This window comes from Oryctolagus cuniculus, chromosome 3 (assembly GCF_964237555.1).
Source record: "Oryctolagus cuniculus chromosome 3, mOryCun1.1, whole genome shotgun sequence".
Lineage (NCBI taxonomy): Eukaryota > Metazoa > Chordata > Mammalia > Lagomorpha > Leporidae > Oryctolagus > Oryctolagus cuniculus.
In genome coordinates, this window is record NC_091434.1 from 27,250,143 (window position 1) to 27,276,991 (window position 26,849).

General features: G+C 35.9%; 1 protein-coding gene across 7 annotated transcripts in view; it reads left to right on the forward strand.

Annotated features, from left to right (window-relative positions):
• ERBB4 (erb-b2 receptor tyrosine kinase 4) overlaps positions 1-26,849 on the forward strand; it is a 1,263,146-nt gene that overhangs the window by 266,189 nt on the left and 970,108 nt on the right. Inside the window, exons 2-3 of one of the 7 annotated variants that reach the window (XM_051849160.2) lie at positions 20,894-20,973; positions 22,767-22,845. The exons of 5 other annotated variants lie outside the window; for them this stretch is intronic. The gene's annotated coding sequence lies outside the window, so the exon portion shown is untranslated. The remainder of the gene's footprint in view (positions 1-20,893; positions 20,974-22,766; positions 22,846-26,849) is intronic. One more of the 7 variants, XM_051849161.2, reaches the window with a different exon arrangement.

Genomic DNA, 26,849 nt, shown 5'->3' on the forward strand with positions numbered 1-26,849 from the left:
CAGAATTTACAATGGTTGAGGATTAGTTAGGATGGTACTTTAAGGAAACCTCTATCCAGGAAGTAAAACTACTCTCAAGTTTAATTTTTTACCAAAAGAAAATTATCATACATAAAGAATATTACTTTCAATTCCTGACGTTCAGGGGTATAGCAAAAAATGCCATTTTTATCATTTGAATTAGATTACATAAACTGATTAGCAGATTGGTGGTTGTATTTATTAATGAAATGAGTCTTATGTAAATGCATTGTATGCTCTGTGTGTAAGAACCAAGTGGCATACAATATGGCTGATTTTCAAGTCAGTGAAAAGGTGAGCACCAACAGAAACTGGTAGTGTCCTACCATGATCAGTTCACACATTGTAGACAAACAATACCTCTACTATGGAAGTGGAATCAAAGTGTCTCTCAGTTAAGTTCTTTATAAAACTGCTAACAAAAATGAATTATAGTGAAATAATGATAGGTTTCCTTAATGTTTTACATTTCTTTTGTTTTTTTTTTCAAGATTTTATTTGTTTATTTGAGAGGTACAGTTACAGACAGTGAGAGGGAGAGACAGAAAGGTGTTCCATCCCTGATTCACTCCCCAACAGCCAGAGCTGAGCTGATCTGAAGCCAGGAGCCAGGAGCTTCTTCCGAGTCTCCCACGTGGGTGCAGGGGCTTAGGCCATCTTCTACTGCTTTCCCAGGCCGTAGCAGAGAGCTGGATCAGAACAGGAGCACCTGGGACTAGAACTGGTGCCCATGTGGGATGCCAGCACCACTGGCGGAGGATTAACCAACCACAGCACCAGCCAAAATATTTTGCATTTCAAACAACTATATAATTGGCTGGCGCCGGCACCCCGGGTTCTAGTCCCGGTCAGGGCGCCAGATTCTGTCCTGGTTGCTCCTCTTCCAGTCCAGCTCTCGCTGTGGCCCAGGAGGGCAGTGGAGGATGGCCCAAGTGCTTAGACCCTGCGCACGCATGGGAGACCAGGAGGAAGCACCTGGCTCCTGGCTTCGGATCAGCGCAATGCGCCGGCCATAGCAGCCATTTGGGGAGTGAACCAATGGAAGGAAGACCTTTCTCTCTGTCTCTCTCACTGTCTAACTCTGCCTGTCAAAAACAACCAAACAAACAAACAAAAAAACTATAAATTTAGCATCAGATATAAACACACTGTTTCCAATTTTAAAATGAGTATGTATATTTTTGGTTTTTTTTTTTTTTGCCATCTCGTTATTTTTTGTGGTGTGATTAAACCTATTTTATTTAAAAATTCAAATATTTTAACAAATAGTTTTAAAGTTATCAGTGTTACATCTAGTATTTTACGTAAGTTAGGTAAAAAAAATCCTTGAAGAAATAATGGAGTCATTTCTAATGGTCATTCAGTATATATACTTGCAATTATAATTTCCAATTATAATTGAGTTTTCATTATTTATGCCATTCTTTCATCATGTTTCAAATTTTTGGGAAACATTTCTGATTTTTAGATTATTAATATACTAAAGATATTTTTCAAAAAAGCTATGTTAAAAAATTTATTTTTAAATATCCAGAAGTGGATCCTATCATATTATAATTGTTTGATTTCACAAGTCTGTTTATATCTTTCACTCAGGATTATCGTTTACAAAATGAAAGTACTGGCTTGAGATATGGTATCACTAATCAAAAAATTATGAATCTCAGTGTTATAACATTTATCACAAAATGAATTATAAATTGTTAACTTTAAGAAGCAGGAAAAACTAGATCATCCTTTTGCTACAGAATTGATTTGCTTTGATCACAAAGGTTTCATTAATCTTTAAAAATGTCATTTTGGTTAGGGATGAAGAAGAATGAAAAATCAAATCTAACACACATTGAACTTTGTTCTAATAAAACAGTTTTTGTCCACATAGGTACGTATCACACACACTTGGGTGCACATACTAAATTTAACTGAAAAACAGAACAGACTTATTTGATAATCTGAAACAAATCATTTTGCTTACAATTAATCTTGGGGCCACTTATGTTTGGTAATCTTTACAAAAATCTACGTACTCAGGAAATGACAGTGAACTAAATGAATAATAACAGAAGTGTTAAGTTGACTTAAAACACTAAAATGATGCTTCATCAGCCAGAGTCCTTGTGGCAAGGAGAGTTTAACTATTTTCTTTAAAGATTTATTTATTTGTTTATTTATTTATTTGAAAGTCAGAGTTACACAGAGGGAGTCGAACAGAGAGAGACAGAGAGAGTGGTTTTCCATCCGATGGTTCACTCCCCAATTGGCCACAAGGGCCAAAGCTGTGCCAATCTAAAGCCAGGAGCCAGGAACTTCTTCTGGGACTCCCACGTGGGTGAAGGGGGCCCAGGGACTTGGGCCATCTTCCACTGCTTTCCCAGGCCATAGCAGAGAGCTGGATGGGAAGTGGAGCAGCCAGGTTTTGAACTGGTGCCCATATGGGAATGCCGGCACTTCAGGCCAGGGCTTTATCCCACTGTGCCACAGCTCTGGCCCCCAAGGAGAGTTTAACTTTAAGGGATAGGAGCCAGATCAGCAATAAACAAAGGGTTGTGAACCAAGGATTGGCTACATTGGAGGGTCTCTGCCATCTGTGGAGCTGGCCAGAACAACTGCAATACAAGGAAAACCAGAATCAAAAGAGAGAGTCGGTCTGCAGGGAACTGTACTTGTTGTGGGTTGTAGAGGTTTGGCACCAAAGACAGGGTGGGTGGGTGTGGTTAGCAACTGAGAGTAAGTTCTTCCTTAAATTGCATGCCCTGCATGCCTTCCTTGCCTCACCCTGGTCTGAGCCCTAGAGAACACCTAAAAGTTTGTCCTCTTCCACTCCCTAAATATTTCCTCAGATTGTTCATGGTCATTTGGAGGCCACTTGGCAAACAAGATACAGTGTAAAGGATCAGCAACCTGCGGTACAGAGCAGGGCAGAGAATTGATGGTGTGTGTGCTTGTGCTTGTGCTGAAGTCAACTAGCTCAGAGGCAGAGAGGGAGGAGGATAAAGAGGATCTAATTTAATCATCTCAGTGCATTTATTTTGCTCTTAGTCCAAAAGCTAATATATGCTTTTGAAATATTTTAGCCTGTTATTGAGGAAATATTAAATATTATACTTCAAATTAAATGAATCAATGTCTGTTTTTCTGGAATTCCTCATTGGAAGCCATCAGTGCTCAACTTCTCCTTGATTAGTTTCCTTTTTCATTCTACAGTTTGCTAGCATGTCCTGCACACTTACATTGGCGAGTAGAAATTGGTAGAACGCTGCAAGTGGTCTTTAAGGTCTGTCTGGTCCTATTTGATGCTTCAGTCTTGATCAAGTCTAGCCATGATCTAAATGCTGACCACCAGGGTGTTCCCCATGATGGCTAATGTATCATTGTTGCATATATTGAACTACATGTTATAAAGTATCTAAGGCAACCTGCCTCACATAAGAGTGCTCAATGAATAGTAGCTATTGATTGATTTGTCTTGTCTACTGATGATCCAAGAAGTTTTTATAGATTGGTAGCAAATCCTAAGAAATCTGAGGCATGTCTAATTAAGATAACCTCAGAAAATAAATTAAAAGGCAAGAAAGACATTAAGAGTTGACTGAGTAAAATCTAGCTTTGATGAATGTCTAGCAAAAAATTCTTTGCTAATCAGCTTTTTTATGTTCTCTGCTTTCTGATTAACATTCGTGTGTTTGCTGAGATGAATAGTAACACACAATATATAAATGAAAGACTCTAAATGTAGCATTCCTCTACATCATTGTGATACAGCTATCATTTACTGCAGCGCTACTCTTTAACTGTTATTTTACATGCATTGTTAGCCCTTGTCATATTGTGAATCACTGTGAGACACACAGATTAAGCAATTTCTATAATGCCATAGCAGTAGGAAACAACAGGGCAAGAATTTGGGTTCAGGTTTACCTGACTTAAAACCCTATGTTCTTTTGACTAGATTATGATGTTGTTGTGTACAGTATTTTGTGTATGCATATGTAAGAGTAAGTGCATGTCTGTGGTTTTTCTCTTCAGTTTGGGCAGAGATTCATGAAGGTAAGATAGAGAAAATTCTCTCATTGTAATTATTTAAATTTTAAGGTTAAAGTCTGTATTATTGAGACACTCAGGAATTCTACTACAATTTTATGATCAACCAGTGTCTTCCCTTTTTTGTTATGACCTAAGTCACATTTCATAATGTGCTGATTTGTTTCTTATGGGTGTTTTGAGCAAATTTTTATTAGATAAAGATTGATATTTAAAAGTTTTATTATGTAAATAGCTATATTTAAATAGCAAGAAGTCACTCATGCATTGAGGACATCAATATATCAGACTTTTAATTGACAACTTGTAAGACCCGCTTGTGATTTAAAGCTCGATTATAAACTCACTGTTTCTGTTCTGCCAATGAAATTGGCAATATTTTTTCAGTCCAGATGGTGCATTAGCCTTGGCCAGCTGGTTCTCCCCATGTTGCCTCATCACAGAACCATACAGCAAATATTGCCACGTATGACCCAATTCAGTAGGTATCATGGCAAAGACATCATGCCTGGCTTTGCCCTGAGGGCATATGGAAGTGAACCTGAATGAGATTTATGCATCCAAAATTTTATACTCTATCAAACCCCCCATAGTCATTCACTTCCTGATCTGACTTCAGAGACTGATTACAGTATGCAAATAGAACTGTATTACTTACATATAGTCTCTTAGTATTTGCTTTTAGGGCACTGTAATTCTCATATTTCAATTATTTTACTAAGTTCAAAATAAAAATTTAAGAAATTCTAAATGATATTAAATATTGAGAATTTTAAAATCACATCTCTGAAGTTATTTTTCTAGTATCCTAAGTATAGTTTTGATAGGCTGGTATCTATTGTATTTTACTGGTTGAAATACATTTTTGTATATCTAATTTGAATATATTATAATTTTAGGATTTAAGATTTTGAATAGTATAATAAGAAATAAAATGGAGAATCGTGAAAATGTTATTTACTGTAAAAATCACACTGAATATCTTTAAGAATACTTGGGTAATAATTGAGACACAAATTTAACGGTTATAGTTATTTTTCTCCCCATTTTTTTCTATTTCAAATAAAATAAATAAATAATCTATCAGTTGTTTTACATGTTAGATACTGTTTCATTTGGAATTTATGAGCACATTGCATTTTCAGGGTCACAGTAAATGCATGATAATTACTACAACAGAGTTCTCATCCATTCTCATGTTAATGTGATACTAATCCAAGGAGAACAGATTCATTGCAGTTCATATAAGAATGTAATGATACTACCCTCCTCCCTCCCTGTTTCTGTATCTCTCATTCTTTCTCTTTCTCTTTTTTTAAAAACTGTTGAGATGGCAATTTTTAATTTACATTATAGTCAAAAGGTTTAATTTAAGCTCCATTAAAGAGTTCAACAAGTAAAACATAGAGCAACCATAGTTTAGCAGGAATATAGGCCAAGTGCTGTAAACAATAGTCAAATGAAAAGATGTCCATTTCATTCATATACAGTAAATTTTAAAATAATATTATTAAAATTATATCTTTGTGTGTGTGTGTGTGTGTGTACACATACATACATATAGACTACCAAAATAAGAGAAAACATGATATTTCTCTTTTTGGGTCTGACTTATTTCACTTAACATAGTAATATTCAATTGCACCCACCTTTTTGCAAGTGTCCTTTTCATGAATTTATAATATTCCATAACACGTTTCCCACATTTTCTTTGAGTCACCAGTTGTTGGTCCTCTAGTTTGATTCTGTATCTTAGCTGTTAAGAATTGAATTGTCATAATGGAATCACATCATGCTAAGAAACTTCTGCACAGCAAAGAAAACAATCAGCAAAGTGAGGAGGCAACTGACAGATTAGCAGAAAATATTTATAAACTATACATCCAATAAAGTATTAATGTCCAGAATATATAAGGAGCTCAAAAAATGCCATGACAACAATACAAACAACTCAATGAAGACATGGGCCAAGGGATATGAACAAGCATTCTACAAAGGAGTAAATACAAATGGCCAACAGACACATGACAAAAGCTAGGGATCGCTAGATATCAGGGAAATGAAAATAAAATCCACATGAGGTATCACCTCATCCCAATTAGAATGGTTAACATCAGAAAATCAAGAAGTAACAAATGCTGGTAAGATTGGAGAGAAAAAGATACCCTGCTACACTGTTGGTGTATATGATAGTAAATATATACAAATGACTTTGTCATAATTTTTTTAAGACTTATTTATTTGAGATGCAGAGTTACAGTCAGAGGGAGAGAGAGAGAGTGAGAGAGAGGTCTTTCATCTGCTGGTTAACTCCCCAAATGGCTACAACAGTTGGAGTTGGGCCAATCTAAAGCCAAGAGCCATACGCTTTTTATGGGTCTCCCATGTTTGTGCAGGGGCCCAAGCCCTTGGGCCATCTCCCATTGCTTTCCCAGGCTGTATGCAGAGAAATGAATTGGAAGTGGAGCAGCTGGGACTCGAATGGGCACTCATGGGGATGCCAGGGCCACAGGTGGAGGCTTAACCTACCACGCCACAGCACTGGCCTAATCATAATTTTTTTGACTAGCTGAATTAGGGCTTATCTAATTTAAATAAGGATATTAAGTTATACTAGGTTATTTCATTACTATTTTATCCCTATAACACTAATTGTTGTACTGGAAATTGGTATCACTATTAATATTAATTCTAGTAATTGCTGGCTATGGAGTGTTTGAAGATTGTTGAACTAGAGGCAAGTTAATTTCTAGTTACATTTCTGTCATCAAATTCTGGTATTAAATTCTTTCACTTCTCTGAACCTCATTCTTGATTTTATAAAATGAAAAGGTTGATGAAGATCTTTTCTAAATTTCTTTTCAATTATAAAATTAAAGTATGATTTTAACTTATACTTTTAAAACATCTCAAAATATAAGCAAATACAATGAGCTTGCATCCCAATAAACCCATCCTAGATTGAAATTATCATGAGTTTAAAATGCGTGTAATAACACCTAGCCTACAGAACAGTATAGGCTAGCAACACAGCACATTGTAATTGTGGGTTGTGCCCCTCACGATGATGTGGCTGACTGGGAACTGAGATGCTGCTATGTGTCACTGTGTGAGTATTGTACTGCAGTTTTAAATTTAGAAATGTTTCTTTTTCTTTTTTTTTCTAGTGATAACTTCTTTTTCCAACTTTTATTTAAAAAAATATAAATTTCCAAAGTACAACTTTTGGATTATAGCTGCTTCCCCCTCCCCCCCAATAACCTCCCTCCCACCTGCAACCATCCCATCTCCCACTCCTTCTCCCATCCCATTCTTCATCAAGATTCATTTTCAATTATCTTTATATACGAAAGATCAACTTAGCATATACTAAGTAAAGATTTCAACAAATTGGACCCACACAGACACACAAAGCATAGCGTACTGTTTGAGTAGTAGTTTTACCATTAATTCGCATAGTACCACACATTAAGGACAGAGGTCCTACATGGGGAGCAGGTGCACAGTGACTCCCGTTGTTGATTTAGCAATTGACACTCTTATTTATGACATCAGTAATCATGCAAGGCTCTTGTCATGAGCTGCCAAGGCTATGGGAGCCTCTTGAGTTCACCAACCCTGATCTTATTTAGACAAGGCCATAGTCAAAGTGGAAGTTCTCTCCTCCCTTCACAGAAAGGTACCTTCTTCTTTGATAGCCCGTTGTTTCCACTGGGATCTCACTCACAGAGATCTTTCATTTAGATTTTTTTTTTTTTTTTTTTTGCCACAGTGTCTTGATTTTCCATGCCTGTGAAAGTCTCATGGGCTTTTTAGCCAGATCCGAATATGTATCACTTCCCCTCCATTGGCAAGTAGAAAAATCACCCAAGTTGAACTATTTAAATTAGTGCTGTCTGTACATAAATCTAAGTCAAAAGCATTTTTGGCAGCTGGAAATCATGAGGGAAAAATGGAAAGAGGTGCTTGATAATTGAGAAAGTAGGAGTTCTTAAATTTCAATTTTTCAGACTAAAAGTAAACATTAGTTTTTTCAGGAATTAGATCCATAATTATAGTCAAATTCTATCTGTGAGATAGATACAATATACTTTAGGGTGTTACGATAGCCTGCACACACACAACAGACTACTATTTTTTCAGCTATAGGCCTATCTAATACTTTAAAAATGGTTATATATCTGACAAAATTTTACAATATTATGAGGAGTATGCATGTCAGGGATTTTCTATGTAGTGTATTTAGTTTTCTTTGAAGTAGTCATTTAAATTTGTATGGATTGATATAAATATTTACATCCTGACTCAGGAATAAGCAACAAACCTATACAATTTATCAAATGATTATTTTTGAATACCTGCTTTTTTGTCAGCATTGTATTACATATAGCTACACAGTTAATTGACTTCCATATATATGACAGAAGAAATATATAAGTACTGTTTTAATGTTTGGAAGAACAAACTGAATGGTATTGGTGATGTAACCACACTTTAAAGCATATTTTATCATCCTTGCACAAATGGGCCTAGTTTACCATTAGCAATGGAATTAACCAGCTTTTAATAAAAATTGTTCATGTTCCCTGATAAAGAAATTCATCAGAAAGACTTTTTAAAATATATGATATAATTATGCTAAAACTCCCTAAAACATATGCAGAAATATGAGCATATATGGTTCAGAGTCCCTTATCATTGTACCACTGCTTTCTTTTTTGTTCACTAATATAGATTTTAAGAGGTGTTGTTGCCCAGTGCCGTGTAACTCCTAAATCTGTCTTAAACACATGCGGGCAGATATGGATGTTATAACTTGACCTTCACAGACTCATGCCTAATTGGGGAAGCACAGCTCTTTTTTCACATAGTGTCTACTTTTGTGGGTAGTGTGGATTTGTAAAGGTGATATTTAGAAGAAGTAGAGATAGAAAACACCCATAGATGTGGAAACGGTTGCCTTTTTCCTGGGATCTCATAACTTTTGATTAATCAGTTTTGCACGCTAAAACATGCACAATTATTGTGGCTTTATTTCAGTCTTGTTTCATTAAACTCTAAGTTTCATGAGAACAATTTTTTGTGTGTGTTTGCTTACACTGCCTAGCTTAGTGCTACTACATGGAAATTATTCAGTATTTGCTTTTTGCTGATATTTGGTTTTTCAACTAGTTCTTTAATATGAGTTTACTTTTCACACATCACACACAATTACATTCATGAAAAGAAACACAGCATAGCATATAATATGTAAGTTAACAGTTGCTGCCCTGTTACTATGGAAAAAGAATATCACTACCAAATAAGTGATCTTGCCTCCTTGGAACTGTTCTACTAATTATACTAATTAGCTGTGTGTCATAAGAAACTGATGTTTCTGGAGACACAGAATCTATTGCCATTCAAACTTGAGAGGTGGGAGAATGCATTTAGCATAGCAATTAAGATGTTCAGGTCCCATACTGGAATGCTTCGATTCAGTTTTTGGCTTTGGTTCTTGAATGCAGCCTCTCACAAATGCATACCCTGGAAGGCAGCAGTGATGGTTCAGTAATTCAATGCTTGCTACTCATATGGGAGACCTGGATTGTGTTCCTGGTGGCTAATGCCTTTGATGCTTACTGCAGCCCAAACTGTTGCAGGCATTTGGGATTGAACCAGTACCCACAATTGCTCTCCTCTCTTCTCTTTCTTTCTCTCTCTCTCTCTCACTGAGATAAAGAAAAAGAAGCCTTCTTCCACTGAAGTATATAGGCCTATCATTTTCAATTTACATTCTGGAATTTAAAATCTATTTATTTAATAATTTTATATGGGATAGGGTACACACTTATCAAACAGTGCTATATACTATTATATGTATGTATATATGCATACATGGACATTGGTCAGACTTAAAATGATGGCTTTGGAAATCGGAAAATTTTATTTTGCACTAAAATAAATATCTTTTAGTTTTGTGAACTGTTTTAGTTACCCTTGTAAAAATAAAAGAATAAAAAGGCTTAAATATATACCAATTTAATGCTGAAAAATAGGTGTTTTATTTTTTGTAACAAAAATAATTTCGGGACAGTATAATTTCTGGATAGATACTATAATTACTTTTTTTCCCAAAATAATTCTACCTGGGAAAGGTAAGGGAACAAATAAAAACAGCACCTATAATATTGTCACTTCCTTTATTCTTCACAACTTTGTCCCAGTAGTTAAATCCCTAGCTACTAGCTGCCCTTCCAGTAGACTAAATTCCGCCCTGCATTACTCAGGCAGAACTCCCACTGGGCCCAATTCGCTGTCCTCCTTTAGGCAAAAACTCCCTTTGAATTTAAAGTTTTACTCAGGTACTCATTTAATAGGCACCAAAGATACACAAAGAAAGGAATTTGCTTGTATAAGCATGGATGACTCACAGTCCTGAAGTATTGTGACAAATAATCTGTAAAGATGCTCAGGCAATTAGAAAATCTCCATCAGAAATCAGGAGAGTTTCTTATGAAACTTTTCTGTTCTGCTGAATGTTATTTTTATCAGTCAAAGTAACTCTCAAGTATTCAAAGATACTGTGGTTATCAGGTTTTAATAATCTAGTATTACTCTAGAAAGAATATCATCTATCAGATTATGTTATGACTATTTACAGTGAAACAATCAATACAAATGTAAAAGCAGGTTTCAGAGTTACTTAATTCATTATATTTTTGTTTCAAAAATATTTTTGTACATGAGAGCATGAGAGCATATGTATGCTCCCATTCATTGCTCCATACTCAAATGTCTCAACAGCCAGGGCTGGTCCAGGCCTAAGCCAGAAGCCGAGAACTCAACATAAGCCTCATGGGAGTGACAGTGACCTAACTACATGAGCCACTACCTGCTGTGTGAACATTGGCAGGAAGCTAGAAACTTGGAGAGGTGTTGGGATGCAGGCCCAGACACTCTGATACGGAATGTGAGTGCTCCAAATGTCATTTTAACTGTAATACAAAAATCTCACCCCAATTCAAAGAAGACTTTATTTATTTATGAGGAAGAGATACAGTGATTGGGGGGCGGGGAGCGGCAGAAATAGGGAGAGAGGGAGAGAATCACTATCATCCACTGGTTCTCTCTCCAAATGGTTGCAAAGGCCAGAATTAGTCCAGGTGGAAGCCAGGAGCCAGACAGAGCTCCATTCGAGTCTTTGACATATGTGACAAGAAATCAAGTATCAGGGCCATCATGAGCTACTTTTCCAGGTGCATTTGCAGGGAGCTGGATTGGAAGCAGAGCAGCTGGGACGTTAACGCGTGTTCTGACATGTGATGCTGCCATTGCAGGCAGTGGCTTAACCTGCTGTGCTACAACCCCTGTTCCTTGCCTCCATATTTTTACAACTACATTTTTCAAATTAACAGAAAGTATTAGTTCAAATTGCCCTTATATCATTTATAGTATGTGATTAATTATGTAGGCAGGCTGGCCTTAGCCAAACTTGGGAGTATACAGACTTTGTCTTCAGTTTCTTTCCTTTCTGATGTTTTGTCATTTGTAAAGGATGCTGCTTTTTCTTACACTGTCCTTGGATTCCCAAAAGCTTTCAGCCTAGTGGCTCACTAAGGCTTCCTATACTCTTATCCTTTTTCATTTCCAAGGCTACCCTCTGCAAAGCATCTGCATTTAGAGCAAACTATACACTTCCATTTGGTAGTGTAATAGATATGATAGCAATTGCAATTGCAAATGAGGAAAAAAGTTTTCTTAGGAGCCTTATTTTTTTTAAGGCAGGAGCATCATTCCCAGTGCCTCAGATCAAGACCTAGAAGAATCTATAAAGGATTACAGTTATGGTGACAGTGATAACACTGTTATGTTTGTGTTTATTTATCACAGACAGAACCCTCATGAAATTTTCTCTTTGAAGTACTGGCATATCTCCATTTTACTGACCTTTCTCCACTTTAATATTGTATCCAGGACTTTTAAATTGTAGCCCATATCATTGTGTATGGTCGAGACTTCTGAACTATCACAAGCAAAGGGATTTTGTGGGCTCACAAAATAAAATGTCCAGGACCATTCTGGTCTGTAAGCACACTTAGACCTGGAGCTGAGGTCGTGTCTACAGGATACTCTCATTGTCTTTAAATCTCAGTTCTAGTTCGCTCTTTCAGCTTCGCTTTTAGGCAGTTTTCTCCAAATTGTGACAAAAAGGGCTCAAAAGTAGTTATTTTCTTACATTATCTTCACAGTTGTACTCTTAACACAAAGAACATGCTTTTTTGCCAGAGAGAGAGCCTATCATTGAGGATAGGGAAATAAGGATATCTTGTTGATTGGTGTTTCCCTGTTGTAGGTAAGCAGAGGAATCAATTCATAAGAATGCCTTGGAACAAAGCATTTTAAAATGAAAAAAATTATGTTAATAGAAGGGAAAAACTAAAACATTTTGAATAGGCACAGCTGTGGCCACCATGGTTCACAACAGTTTATGAAGAGATATATTTATGCACAAATTTTTGTCTTTCCAACTGTAGTTTCATGAGGAATAGGGATTGTTCACGACTCCATATCCAGTGCCTATCACAGTTTATGATGTGGGTCAGTGTCAACAGATATTTGTTTTTATAATCATCTCTCTGAATCTTTACAACTAGTTATTTCATATTTTCTAATTTAAAGAGAAAACTGAGGCTCACGGAAGATGGGTAACACATCTGTAGTGATATAGGTGTGTGATGTCTTGATGTAGCATAGAGATGTTTTAAAAAGTGTTACTGGCAAGGGTGGTTAGCCTAGCAGTTAAGATGATTATGTTCCGTACTGGATTTCATGACTGTAGCCCCTGATACCAGCTTCCTGCTAATACAGATCCCGGGAGGCAGCAGTGATGGTCAGGTAGTTGGGTCCCTGCCACCTTTGTAGGAGACCTGGATTGTGTTCCTGTCTTCTAGCTTCAGCCACAGTCCATCTCTGAACTCTGTAGGCAATTTCTGTTGTGAACCAGCAAGGGCACATTCTGTTGTGAATGGGTACAAGGGCCCAAGGACTTGGGCCATCTTCCACTGCTTTCCCAGGCAGTTGTCTTTCCCAGCTGGATTGGAAGTAGAGCAGCCAGGACTCGAACTGGCGCCCATATGAGATGCCGGCACTGCAGACAGCAGCTTTACCTGCTATGCCACAGTGTTAGCCCCCAATACACTTTTAAAAGTTACTGAAGTTATAAATGTTGTAAACGCTAAAGTAACTTTTGTGAATGTAAAAGCATTCATATGTTTAATGACTTTGAAAATCCTGAAATATACTTTTTGTAACTCATTTTTTTCTAGGCCCACTTAAAATATTTGTACAGCTTTACAAAATAGTTTCCAATTGAAGTTTTTCACATTTTACAGTAATAGTGAATGAGTCAGACAAGCTTGAGAAACCCAAAAGAGCCAAGGCAATATTATTTACCTTCCTGTTTTGAAACAAATAACCCTATACTAAATGTACCTCACCCTCTGAAATCTTGGACTCAGTTGATTTGAAGTGAGAACACACAAAGGGACCGCATGTAACTCATGCTGCCTGTATGACTGAATATATCAAAGCTGTATAAAAATGTCCTTAATACTACGTAAAGGGCACAAAGATAAGCAATCAGGTCACACTCATTCATATAATATCTAACCAAGCCATTAACCCAAACAGAAACATACAAAAAAGAACTAAGTAGTCTGCCAAACAAGAGAATTATTTTTACATATTTTCCTGGATTTTTTAACTTTAATTTTTAAAAATCTGCTTGAAAGCCTGAGAAACATAGACACACAAAGAGAAATCTTCAGTCCATTTGTTCCCTCCCCCCGACCCCTCCCCTGATTGCTCCTAACAACAGAGGCTGCTGAGTCTAAGCTAGGGGTCAGAAACTCAATATGCATGTTCCACATGGGTGTCAGTGACCCATGTCTTTGAGCCATCACTTGCTGCATTAACAGGAAGATGGAATGGAAGTAAACCAGGGGGGCCAGCACTGTGGCACAACGGGTTAACGCCCTGATCTGAAGTGCCGGCATCCCATATGGGCGCCAGTTGGAGCCCCAGCTGCTCCACTTCCAATCCAGCTCTCTGCTATGGCCTGGGAAAGCAGTAGAAGTTGGCCCAAGTCCTTGGGCCCCTGCACTCGCATGGGAAGCCTGGCTCCTGGCTTCAGATGGGTGCAGCTCTGGCCGTTGAGGCCAATTTGGGAGTGAACTATCTGATGGATGACCTCTCTCTCTGCCTTCCCTCTTTGTAACTCTGACTTTCAAATAAATAAATTTTTTTTTAAAAAAAGGAAATAGATAATAACTTGAACTCATGTACTTTGATATGGGATTTAGGCAAATGTCCACCTCCCTGGGTGTTTTTGTTTCTGAATGCGCAGATGTTTAGGGTTCTATGATATGCATTTGACAATCAAGCTATACGCTGTAACCATGGGTGAGAATTAATATGAAAAATCTACAAAAGATTCATGGAAAATGTGTATTATGAAAGCACTATGCATGGACTACAAAATGCTCTTGTAACCAAAATAAACTTGTCTTTGGATTCTGTTTCTCCATGAACTTTTTGAAGTCCCCCTTATAAATTCTTACATTGTAAATCCATAACTGATGCTTAATTCTTTTGCAGTATTTTTCCTCTTTAAATAATGCAAAGCATTCAGTTTAAGTACCTAACTGATTTTTTTCCTATCTATTCTTTACAACAAGCTGAATGTCTGTTAATGATTATGCACTTTACATTCCATGTATTTGTCATAATCAGTTCCATGATTGTTTGGGTTCTTAATCCAGGTTGACTTCTTAACTAGTATTTGGGACCATACATACTTTCATTCCTACACAAATAACTGTGGCTTTGCACCAACCCATTATTTCATTCAGTTTTCTCTTGGATTTTGTCGTCATGGCAAAAGAGCAGTGTGAATTTATTAACAACTTTGGCTACAGTTTCCCTTGGAATGTTTGTTGTCTTTAGGGACTCACAGCAGGCAAAAACTCACAGTCCCCTTCAGCAACCTGTGCTTTCCTGAAATATTGGCTTTGACAAGCCTGCAGGAGTGAGAAATAATTTTGTATTTGAGGGTTTGCACTTCATGGGTGTCTTTCTGAGTTTATTACCAGGAGGAAATGGAAAGAGAACCTTTCTTACCCTAAACACAAGATTATGTGACCATCATGCTAAGCCAGTCATTCAACTTGAGGGAAAGTATATGCGGAGCCCTCAGTTAGAAACTGGTACTTGGCACTAGTCTGATTGATTGTATTAATATCAGTAGCCTTTTTAATTGGCCACCTTGTTTTTCTAGGATTTTATATTATCATTCACATCTTGTTTTTCTTGTTTGGGGGCCATTACATCAAAGTTGTCAGAGAGACCTCTTTATCTCTGAGGCCAGTATTTGTTTGTGATTTCATGGACAGTATGTCAGGAACTATGTCTTCCCTGTCTTCGGAAAAATCACTGAAAAACAACAAGACATACTGGAATTCTGTACAGTCGTTAAATATTCATGAAGAGCACTTTTCAGTGGATTCCTCCAGCCATCATGATACTTGTAAACACTTTGATGCAGTCTTTCAAAAGTAACGTGGCCAGGTCACCAAGAGGAAAACAAAATAAAGGGGAAAAGTACATATTTAACATATGTTTAGGTGTAAGTAATGTTTTTCCCTCCAAAGAGAGCAAGCAAATGATGTTTATGTATGTCTTGCTGTGAAATACACAGGCAGAAAGATACTCAAATACTCTGTCAAACACTTTGAAAACACATGCTAAGCTGAAGGCAGTCAGAATATTTGAAGTAGACCACAAATTGAAATGCCCCAGAAATCTTTTATCAATTGGGCCTTATGTTCACTCTTGTAATAAAGAGGCTTTTGGAGTTTATATGCCACAGTCTAATAGGTGACTGCTTAATGGGATTTACATTCACTCAAACAAAATTAGGCTGGTAAAAGACAATGCAACATGCTGTAATGTAAATGGGACTGACTGCAGAATTAAATGTTTGTGGAAACAGGGCAGCAGATCTATCAAGAGCTAATTAGACAGAGTTCAGAAGCAGGCTTGAGAGTAAATAGTATCAACAAAGAAAGAAGAAGGGCGAGAATGGAGGGGGAAAAAAGACCTTTTGTACAGGAAAGAAAAAGAACTATACAAAAGTTATTTAATTAGAAACTCAGATGGAGTCTCTCCCATGAGAAAAACTTATATTCTTATCTGAACCTGTTGGTAAAATTAAGTTGAATAAAAACTTTGAGAAATTGTGTGTCTAAGTGCTTCTTTGTTATGATTCACTTTAATAGGATTCTCTTCACAGGGTAATATTTCTAACTATGTTTAATATATCCAAAACCTTTTTTTGAAAGTTTATCTTTGAAATGCTTCTAACAGAAAGAATAACACTAAGAAGTTTTTTCTGAAATATAGAGATTTGGGGGCTTTAGGAAAGATACAGGATGAAAGTGTGCATAAGCAATAATAATGAAAAAGATTATCTTTGTGTTTGACTTTTAATTAGAATGTTAATAAGCATCATATTAAATTTTGGAAACTTCAGTTTTTCAGATGTTCACTGTAGTATTTCAGTATAGTCACTATCATTAAGCATAGTTATTGTATAGAGGAAAGGATCTGGACTTTGATATGGACAAGAAACAATTTTGATAAAGTAAATCAATATCTTCATGCTTGATATCCAAAGTAGTAGCCTGATTACTTGCTTCACTTTATTTTTTAAGCTTAAATTCAGCATTTAAACCAGTCCTGCATGAGTCATTTTCCATTAAAATAAGAATATAATGAATATATTAGGTTTTGATTTTTTTCATGTATTATGAAGGATGATACAAATCTTTTGCATGAAACCAAAATCAAGTCAGATACACTTTAGAATATCCGTATTCAGCTAAGAAGATGCTTTAATTAGAACAATCCTTTCAATTTGTTGAGAATCCCTACCTAATCCGCATGCCTACTCTAAGGATAAAAAGTGCTAATATAAGTGAAAGGTCTTTGAAAATGGCATAGTATTGTATACATGTGATATAACAGAGGTTCTTTATGAGAAACTGTTGCTCTGCTGATGGGCATATGGATTTTTAAGTGGAAAATGGTATTGAGTAATTAAACTCAACAGTTCAAGGCATACTGTTTCCTTTTTTTCTCCTGTGCTACACAAACAAAGAATTGTTCTGTGGACATGTTCTAGATTGTCTGTGGTTTGGTTAATCCGTGAAATCCATGGTCTGCATTACTGTCAGCAGTTAATGCCCTGAGATTGCTTTATTCTTTAATGAAAAGATCAGTGAGATTAGAATTGTTTTGTCCCTGCCATGGAAATAGACTGAGTATGAATGCCCAGTTTCTCTTGGTGGAATTCCAATCTGTCTCTGACCCAGAAATATAGGTGGTATTTGGCAGCTTGTCTACTCACTTGTGACAAAGACATCTATCTTTCTTCTCTGTAAAAGAGAGAAACTAGATTGAGTTAATTTTACAATTGGTGCATTTTTTTGTTTCTGAACATTGTAGTCATGTAAGATGGGATCCTCTTACTTTCAGCGATATTGTCAGGGGTTCTTAAACTTGGCTAATTACCAAAATCACCTGAGGGAGCCACTTAAAAATACAAATTCCCAGGCGCTTTCCCTGGAGATTGTGATTCAGAGGGTCTGGGGCAAAGCCAGAACATCTCAAGTGACTCTAATGATTCAGGAAGTTGGCCAAGTTGGGAAAACTTGCAGAGCGTTATAAAGTATATCCCATTACTTTTGTCTGTAATGAATAACTAATACATCATCTACCTTTATTTACTTTGAAGTGTTTTTGAAATACAGGTGATAGACTCAGGTCACTGTGTCACTTTCATACTGGTCACATAATCAAACAGAACTTGTGTATGCCCATAATAAATTAGGGCGATAATGTCTGAGTTACTCACCTTACAGCACATTGTTGTGTTGATAAGGAGAATTACTGGGAAAGGAAAGTGCTTCCCAGAATTCACAGGCTAAAAGTAGCCTGATTTTTATTCACAACTAGGAAACTTGGGTTCTGGTCCTAGCTTTGTCATCAAGTCACTTTGTAACCTAGTTTATAATCATGGTGGTTTTCTGGATTTTAGTTCCCTTTCCTATAAAATGAGGGAATTAAAGAAATTATTCCTACAGTGCCTATCAGGTTAATCTTTTCTATGGACAGCATCAGGCTATGTGACAAAGTCCAGATGGTAGAAGAGTCCACTTCATGGTTGTTTAGTGACCATCAGAGAACATTGTGATAATCTGAGAGTTTTGGCAATTTCTCAGATATAACTTCTAAATGATAAAAATGTTCATGGCACATTGAACATAATATCAAATGATTTTAAAATAATTTTACATTCCTGCATTCAAAGAATAAAATGCACTTTTTTTTACAAATTCATTTTGTGCTCAATGGCATAGGCTTTGCAGTTGGATTAGACAATTGATTTTAATGCAGTACTTTATAACACATTGAGACAGAGTAGTAAAAATTACCCTTGTTTCTATTTTGAAAGGTAAATAGGCCTAAAATTCTATTATGCAATAATACAAGTACAAAATTTAAGTGAATAGAAAAATACTGTTTGGTAAATGATAGTAAAATAATATATTACTTTAAGCTACATATTATGTAATGAACTATATAGAGTTTGGGGTTTTAAATGTAGAAATTTTCTGGGAACAATAGATTTTGGCTCTTTATATAGCTGCCTTGTGAGGAGGAAACAAGGTAGCAAAAGAACTGAAAGAAACCAGGTAGACCCAGGTGGCTGGAACACAGAAAACTAGAGCAAATAATAGAAACAAAATCTGTACACCTGACTGTTACAGATAAATGTTTTAAAAGATGTGTAATATGTTCCCAGAGGAACTAACACTTGAATGAATGACTTCCATTTTTCTAAATACCTATATTTGACTGGACTTGCATCTATTTAGAAGGAAGTCCTTAAGTCTGATAATAAATTTGCAAAGTTTTACATGACTCACTCATATTAATTAACATATTCTTTCCTGTATAACATTTCCCTATTATATTTTACAAATAAAGTAATTCACATACTGCTTTATATGATGTGAAAAGAGGCAAAATTATCAGACTCTTTTAGGGAAAGACAGTTAGCTTATAGTAATGAAACTAGTAATTAGAATATGGAGAAGATAAACTTGAAAATGACTTTCAAAATTATAATTTTTTTAAAGATTTATATGAAAGGCAGAGTGAAAGAAACACACATGTATACACACACACACACACACACAAAGAGGGAGGGAGGGAGGGAGAGAGGGACGGAGAAAGAGAGAGAGAGAGAGAGAATCTCTCACATCCACTGTTTAACTCCCCAAATGGCTTCAATAGTAAGGTCTGAGTCAGGCCAAAACATGGTTCAGTAAGTCCATGCCAGTCTTCTACATGGGTGGCAGAGGCCCAAATACTTGGGCTGTCTATCACTCACTACTTTCCCAAACATATAGTGGGAAGCTGAATCAGAAGTGCAGTAGCTGGGATAGAACGAGGAAAAGAAAGAGCTATAATTAAAACTTAAGGGGTATGGGAAGAACAGTTTTAATAAATAACTTCTAAAGGAATGTGATTTTTAAAAAAATTCATTCCTCCCCATAAATTTGTTGTGTCACTGTCAAATAATGACGAATAGAATGCAGAACTAAGTTGTTAAATCCACTTATCTAATTCTGATTTTTTTGATCATGAGAAAGCTATGTATTTTTTTCTAATTCTTGGTTTCTGATACCTAAAACCAAAGCTTTACGTAAGAGTGTTTGTAGGACCTCTCCTGGTTGCAAAAGTTGGTAAGACTTCATTCAGTCCATCCTTAGTTTAATTTGATTCAGGATACTTCCAATGCATTCAGAAATTTATGAAATTTTACACTGTGGCTCGTTTCCTTTTACCAAATGATTCCATTATTCTGGAATCCACCTCAGGGTGAATAGAGTTACCTATCTTTATTTTCAGGTGAGAAGTGTTGCTTAAACTTCTGGGAAAAATGTATAGAAGATATTTAAGATATGTTTTTGACCAACTATTGTTAATTTTAATATGTGATTGGTCAAATTTTGGCCTAATTTATATATAAAATTTTAAGATGTAGTTTATTGATTTTACATACTTGACGTGTGGAAAACTATGAATCACTTTATTTTTCATTAACCTGCTAGCATGTGTTAAAGATTTTTGCTTTTTTCTCTCAGACATTTATAGTGAATTAACCATTCCAGTGGGAGCCCAGGTGCCCTGACCCAAGGCATTTACAGATAAATGAAAGAATTGATTTTCTTGTCTTGACTTTAAAAATATGTTGGTTGCTATATGAACAAATTAATGAACATGTTCTACCAGCAAAAATTGCCTATATACAGGAAAACTGTATTTGTGAGAGGAAACTGGATGGCTGGTTGTTAAAACAGGAAATGAGGTAACCCCTTTTCTTGTTTACCTAGTCTCTGGGCATCGTATTTAGATTGTGTATCTTATTTTATGATTCAAACAGTTTTCCATGTTATAAGGCAGATTTTCAAGTTTTTACTAGAGAAAAATTCTTTAATTCTTTAAATTGTTTTCTGTTTGAAGAGATCAAATTTTTTTTCTAAATGTTTTATCTTTGCAATGAATTGAGTTCTTTCAGAAGAAATAATTCTTTTCTAAAACTTTAGGATATAATCACAATTCTCTCTGACAATTAAGCTTTGTGTAAGGACTTTTCTAGATCACAGTAATGCCCTTAATTTAACAGCTCTGACTAGAAATTAATAATCTCTACATTCTTCAGGTTCCAATTGAATTTTAAAAAGTCTCATTTCAACACAAACAAGGAAAGTCATCAAGTTTCACCATCTTTTTGGAAGAAAAGTAAGCCTCTTACATTGGCGTTTTTCTTGAGGATATTGATCCCCAGTTGTTTTGATTAAATAGAAAAGTAAAAGTCATAAAATTAATCTGAAGATAAAGTTAGAAAAATTGATAAGATGAGGATGAGCAGAAGTAAGATATGATAGTTATGGCATTAGCCTTTGAATAATGATGAGAACATAGTGCTTTGTTGATCATAAGTGTAGAGTAGATTTTCTTTAATAAAATAAGAATTGTTCAGTTGTGGAATTATGAAACATAAACTGTGGCTCCCTCTTCACTCCCAACATTCCTATTACAAATAGAATTCAGCAACATTCTAACATTTGGATGAAGTCTAATATTTCCATTATGGAATTCTAATGATTCAAATAAATATATTTCAGTGGAATTCTGACAGAGATAAGTCCAGAAAAAAATATTTTATGTACCTATCTTTGCATTCTGTAAAAGTTCTAGAAAGCAAGAGAAATTGAGTTCAAATGGAGTTATTCAGTACAGAGAAATTCTATGAATTCTAATTTCTCTTCTACCCTACAATCATTATTTATAAAATATTCAGTTAAATGTTAAGTTATGTAGCATTAAAATGGGTCCAAAGTCACATTACATGATCAATATTTAATTATTTTGTTATATTTAATTTTAAAATCATTTCCTCCAAAAGTATGAAGTTAATATAATCTGCAATGTACATTCAAAGGAAACCAAACAAAACTTTTATGATTCCTGAAGTATCCTTTTATAATTTTCCTCTGACACAGATGCAAAATAGAGCCAACAAAATATTATTATAGATTAATTTTCTGTATGGTATTAATGTTAATTGAGATTTAAAAATCATGTATTTTTACTAGGAATTGTAACAGGTTAACATTTTCCAGCAAATATTGATGTATTTTATTAATTTGAGCTTTTTTAAAAAAGAAAAGGTGGGTTTTCTACGTTAGTTCTAAAATATCAGCCCAATGTACCTCACTTTTAATAAAGTAGTTTAAAGATACAAGGAATGGCTAGAATGATCTTTTTGGGGATTTGCTGATTTCAACTAGTCTTGCCTCTTGGCAAAGAGTTACCAAATGTACAGTGGCAGAGAAGCAGAATTTAAATACAGAAAGCCATTTTTATGCTGGCATAGCCAAAAACAGTCAGGTCTGCTGACCCGATGTAGTTTTTCTCTGTGAAATTCTGTAACTGTGCTGCTGTTCCCCCTCAATGAATAGACCATAAGGCTTTCATTGTTTAAAGAGAATTTTATCCATCCATTGCCATTTTAGTAGAAATACAAACTAAATCATGTTTGATAAAATTATAAGAAAATCTTCAAATTGTCCATCACACAAAAATAAAATAAAGGACCCCTGTACCGACTCATTGGCCCATGAACGGAAGTAAAATGTCACATATTATGGCAGTTTCAACATATTGCATCTACCAGCATTTTGTATGGTGCATTTTATATAGAAATAAAGCAAACAGAACTTCAACAAAAATCAAACTAGTGTGTTTCCTTCATAATTCCTACTGAAACATTTGAAGTGCAAAACTTTATGGCCTACATAATCAAGTTTTATTTAATAACATTTGTGACAACTGTGGAAAAGAATGAAAGAGATGTTTCAATAAAATCAGGAAAGATTATTGTGAAGAATTGTCATTATCAGCTTTGTAATTCAGTTTCAGATAAAAAGTATTTATATATGTGTTAGAATATAATCTAAAACATAGCCATTACACCCCTGTTTCTAACCCATACAATTTAACAAATACCTTCTGTTATATTCATTTGGCAGATATTTATGAAGTACCCACTATGCTGTGTATTGAGTCTGTGTCACCATGTAAAGACAATACAATGGACCAATTAGTCTGGTAAGAAAAAGCACATACCAGGAGCATAGGCAATAACTAAGACAGTTCCACACAGTGCTAAGTCTTTTGATAAGTTTTTGGACCCATTTTAATGCTATATAACTTAACATTTAACTAAGTCTTTTTGATAAGGGAATCCTTTCTGTGGTCTCCTCTTTTTGGCTATGAGGCTTTCTGTGGTATGAGCTGAAATTTGAACAGAAATCTGTCAGCCAACAAAGATCTGGTGATTTTTAGGGATCACAACATTCTGGTCTCTATGCTAGGCCCTGGAAATGCCATGATGAATAAAGCAAGGCAGTGCTTTCCAGTAAATCACAGTGAATATATTTTGCTAATTTATTTAGGGTGAAATCACTTGGAATCCATTGTGGTCACAAAGAACCCAAACATTAATTCAGTAAACGCACATTTAAAAATATTAAATGCATGACCTAGCATCAGTTTAAAACTTGGCATTTACTATTGCCCCTTCTTATACTTATCGCTTATTAACATGATTTATGCATTTATGTTTTACTTATCAAGGATGTTTAAGGTCCATAGTACTGGAAATACTTCTCTTGATCTTTTCAGTCAAAGTGTATTGCAGCCCACTGCCCTTAAATCTCCCTGCCAACTTAACTTCTAATATACCTCATTCCCCGTAGCTTGCTGACTATTCTCTCACGTGATAAATAACTCTCTCTTATCAAGGTCAGTTGAAAAGGCCCCTTTTACATATCTCATAAATTTTAGCCAGGTGCCACTGATGTGAGATTAATGTAATGGCACCATGGCAAGCACTCAGGCTTGTCTTAATTATGCTAAGGTTGCCGGTTCACCGTTTCTCTTCATCTGTCTCCTGCTTTAGGGAACACTAAACACTATGTCATTAGATTGTCTGTTCCACAACATTGGGCCTTTGCATTTACAAAGTCATCAGATGTCTTATGACATAGTGTTTCTGAGAAATTAAATAAATAATGAAAACAAAAATTAGGGTTAAAGTGCCTGAAAAAAAAAAAAAAGAGATTGAATTGTAATCAAAGGCAGAAAAAATCTTTGGTGTCCCTCGGTGATTTTCTTCTGAACTATGAATTCCTCACCTGATAATAGGGCACATTTTGGTTCTGGGTGATCTCTGGGATGAGTATGAATAGTTACAGATTTCTTTAATTTTAGGTAAGAAAGGATTCTGATGTGTGATTTTGACCATGATCCATGTGCACATTTACAGAACCTCTCTTCCCATTGTCCCTTCTCTTTGTGAGTTTCCATAGGGAAAGTCATCACCAAGCTATATAGGTCCTACCTGGGTGTTTAATAACCTAACTTTTTTTTCATCAGGTGCTCACCTACTTTCCAGAAGACATGCCAGTTTATTCTCTTGAAATAGGAATAAAAAAGATTTCACAGCCCTTGAATGACAGCTCACAGCCCTGGTTTTCCAAATTTGTAATGATTTGTTTTGCTTCTGCTCTGCAGATAGTAATATGCTATTTAAAAGAGAACGGATATCTAAAGGCATCTTTCTTTGCTTTCATTCAATTAAGAATCATTTTAGAACTACTAACTATGCGGTAGGCCCTCTGGTCCACCATGGGGAGACAAAATAGAGGCAGGCAAACTGAAGACATTTGAGGTGGAGCTAATAGTTCATTTGTGATGAAAAAATTGAGAATGATGGTTTAATTTACTTTAAGAACCTGAGACCACATTGCTTAGGTTTAAATTATGCCTTCACCAGTTGCTAACTAAGTTAGGAAACTTTCTTGTGGCTCATTTACTCATCTATATACTTTTGTTATTGTTGTTTAAAGGATTTATTTGTATGAAAAGAAGAGTGACGCAGAAAGGGACACACACAAAAACAGACAGTGAGGGAAAGGGAGAAAGAGAAATGGAGTGTGGGGGAGACAGAGAGACAGACAGAGACTGAGACTGACTGCATTTGCAAGGACCAGGGCTGGAGTTTGCTGAAGCCATGAGCCTGGAACTTTCCCACGTAAGTGACAGAGGCCCAGATTTTTAGGCAGCCTTCCCTTGTGTTCCCAGGGGTGTCAACAGGGAGCTGGAGAAGCAGAGCAGCAAGGACTCTCATATTCTGCCCTCCCATACAGGATGATGGTATGATGTGCAGCAACTTAGCTTGCTGGGCCATAATGCCAGGCACTTTTCATCTCTAAAACATGAGTAATATGATCACTGACCTGTTAAAATCATTTTAAGAACATTGGATGAATGTAAAGCACATGGGTCGATGGCTGGCTTCTCATATGCACTTTGAGGGTGTATACTAGTACTGCCTGGACTTTTTCTTAAGCCTTAAGTTCACAATGCACTGGTGAATGTTTGTTTTTGTAAACAGTTTGAACTCTATCTATTAGTTTTGATCACAAAAAACTCAATGTATTAAATAGGTAGTATTACAATTTGTTTTTTTTGTTTGTTTTATTAAAACATGGATTCATTGTGAAATTATATATTATCACCATACACAACAGGATAATAAAAACACAGTTTGAATGCCTCATGTGATAGTCCTGTAACTGAAAATAGTAATAATAAAGAAATTTTTCCCATATTTCTATAATGTCATTGACAATATATTTGTAGTGGCAAACCATATTTTTCTTTATCTCCCCAGAAATTATGAAAGGAAAAATACTGTGTTGGTTAGGATATCCACATACTTAAAATTCATAATGGCCATTACTATTCAGTAAACATATACAAATATTTCACTAAACAGCAAAATTCACTTATAGAAATATAACAGCTATCTTAACTTCCCAAGTAACTCAAGTGTGATAGATTTTTAAAATATAGGTATTTAACCATACAAAAACTAAGCTTAGTTTTACAGCTTTATCCATGGGGGTGCAGGGTACCAAGGATTTGAGCCATCCTCTGCTGCTTTCTCAGGTGCATTAGCAGGGAATTAGCTGGATTGGAAGTAGAGCAACCAGGACCTGGACTGGCACCCATATGAGATGCAGGCGTTGCAACTGGTGATTAACCCATTATGCCACAACACCAGCCCCTTCAATTAAATCTTAAAAGTTATATTAACAATATGATTCATGATAATTACTGCAAGCTGGTCCATCATTCAAACCATGTATTCCTAGTGGCTTAGCCAAATACAATTTTCCTTGCTTAGTTCTATTATATATAGTCTAATTCTGGTCAATCTCAACTCCAAAACTGGGTTGTTTCATATGGGAGAGGTGATATTAAGCCACTGCAGGAAAGAAAACCTTGGGATGTGGGGGGGAGGGGCATTTGGAGGGTTCGGAAGAGCCACATCACTTCTGTTTATACTTCATTTGCTATATCTTAGTCATATGGCCAGAGTCAACTAAAAAGTCTCATTATGTGTCTGGAGGAGGAAAAAGAAAATGGCACTCCGATTAGGTTTCTATCTATTTTAAGACCTTTTAACTTTTGCTCATTACTTTTTATTTTAACTTTAAAATGATTAAGATATTTAGCTTATGTCAGAATTATATTCATCACCTTTTTGACACTCAGAGAAAAAGAGCGACAGAGATTCTCCATCTACTGGTTTCACTCCTCAGATGGTTGCAACAACCAGCACTGGGCCAGATAAAAGCCAGGAGTCAAGACCTTCAACAGGGCCATCCCTGTGGATGGGAGGGACGCAAACACCTGGGCCATTAGCAGAGAGCTGGAGTGGAAGCAGAGCATCTGGGACACAAGCTGGTACTCTGTGGGATGCCGACATCATAGGCTGTGGCTTTCCCCAGTACCCCACAATGCCGGCCCCTAAAATCAGTTTAGTAGATAACACATAGCTCATAGCAATGCTTTTCTTCCTCTGAGATTGTGATTTTGCTTTATGATTCTTGGAAAATTTGTTTGAACAAGTAAGAAAATAATGAAGATTCTGTGAGAACTGTTTAATTTATAACCATAAGATAAAATTTTCCTTTTTGATAATTTTGGAGTCATTGTCAGAAAAGACTTTATAACATTTGTAGATGCAAGTTGTATACGTG